The 1,919-nt window shown below is 33.5% G+C and overlaps 1 pseudogene; it reads right to left on the bottom strand.

Annotated features, from left to right (window-relative positions):
* Nucleotides 1–1,919, bottom strand: part of LOC107718262 (E3 ubiquitin-protein ligase MIB2-like) — a 79,804-nt pseudogene that overhangs the window by 39,447 nt on the left and 38,438 nt on the right.

The following is a 1,919-nucleotide window of genomic DNA, read 5'->3' on the forward strand; positions in this document are numbered from 1 at the left end:
GACATTCAGGTTGTCTGTTCTATAAGCTCTACAGATGCTGCATTGAACAGATCCAGAGGTGTTAGAGAGCGTGTCTCACCGTCTTGGTTGCCCCAGTCCCAGTCGGGCCCCCGCACCACCTTCACCCCCTGGAAGATTCCTTTCAGGATGATTCTGGACAGGTTCTGTCTCGGCGTCAAGCTCACTCTGAGTTTGAGAGAAGGAAGAGCCAGTTATTAACATGAGGAAACCTTCATGATCTGATCTGCTTCATTCAACTAAGCTAATTTTTCACAATGTTCTCTTTGTGAACTTGATTTGTTTGACAAATAAACAATGCCTTGCAGAGTCTTTCATTATGACTGATGCTAATACAAAATATGCAAAATGTGCATATATGCACTAAAATTAATTTGACACTAAATGCAAATGCATTAGAATTCAATGACCTGAGGAAAAATCAACACTTATTTTTTAGGTATACGTATTAAAATTGTGGATAAAAATAGACTACATCCCCATGAGGCCATGAAAATGAATCGTGCAAGTTATTGATTAATGGATAATTCTTTTAAATTCCAATCACTTCTGGAATTTCCTAAAACAAAATTAAACTGACACCCCTAATTCCCAATTTTCTGTAGTGTTTTTCACAATACAAACAATCACAAAAATTCACAATTGTCTTAACTAATAGTAGCACTAGTTCTTGTAGAGCTCAGTGAAAGCTTGAATTCCCAGGGAAAATCTATAGCTTGATATTCATCGTAAGTAGGGCACTATGAAATCTGTTTTATGTTTTCCATTTTGATTTTTCTGAATTCTGTTTTTTTGTTCGTTTTAATTTTTCTAGACTCTGTTTTAATGGTTAAATTACATTTTATTAATCAAAAAGCATGTAAAATTAATTGAAAACATGAAACGTAAACAATTTAACAGCAATTTATTAAAAGTTTAACAAAAAATAAATTTTTAAGGCCCAATGAAATACATTTTTTTTTCTTCTTAAATTTAGTTACATTTTTACCAAATTCTGTTTTCCGTAAATTTTCTGGATTCCATTTTAATGGTTTAATTAAATTTTAATAAATCAAAAGCATCTCTGAGTAACTGATTTTATAAAAAAAAAAAAATTACTTTTTTTTTTTTATTTTAAGAAATACTGTGTTGTGTATTTACATGTTTCGGGTAAATAAATTCTGGTAAATATTTTTTCTGGTAAATATTAATTAAAAATGTTTTAATAACAATTTTATTAGTACACCATAGACACCGTGAGCGTCACACGCTCTTCAGTATGTGTGTAGTAAACGAAACTGCGAGTCTGCACCATTTATTCACACAGAGACACACAGAACATGCAGGATTCATATTTAAATAGTATTTGGTGGCTTAATATTTACAGACACTAGTCCATATCACGTTTCGATTTAACTGTACTGACCTACTTTTGATTTATTCATCCAAAATTTGGCAAAATCCATGATATTCTGCGTTATTAGTGGTCGACCGATATATCGCCAAGGCCGATATATCGGCCGATATTTGACATTTTTCAAATATCGGCATTGGCCAATTAGTTTTTCTGTTTGGCTGATGCGTTCGAGGCGGGACTTTTATTTTGACGGCGCTGAGAACGGCAACGCCTAAACACACAGTGCTCACATTCTCCCTCTTGTTCACTGTCGTCGTTAACAGTTCTGTCTACGGATAGAAGTCTGTCTAATAATCAGATAGAACTGTTAAACAAAGCAACTAAAATGTATGCAAAAAAGTATGGTCAAAAAAACAATTTCGGTCGACCACTAGTTAAAATGCCTTAATGATGCAATTTTTTCTTACAAACACAGAGCTGGTCACTTCACAAGATGTTAACTGATGGACTGGAATCATGTGGATTATTGTGATGTTTTTATTAGCTGTTTGGACTCTCATTCTGA

Source organism: Sinocyclocheilus rhinocerous, unplaced genomic scaffold (assembly GCF_001515625.1).
Source record: "Sinocyclocheilus rhinocerous isolate Xijiao unplaced genomic scaffold, SAMN03320098_v1.1 scaffold1474, whole genome shotgun sequence".
Taxonomy (NCBI): domain Eukaryota; kingdom Metazoa; phylum Chordata; class Actinopteri; order Cypriniformes; family Cyprinidae; genus Sinocyclocheilus; species Sinocyclocheilus rhinocerous.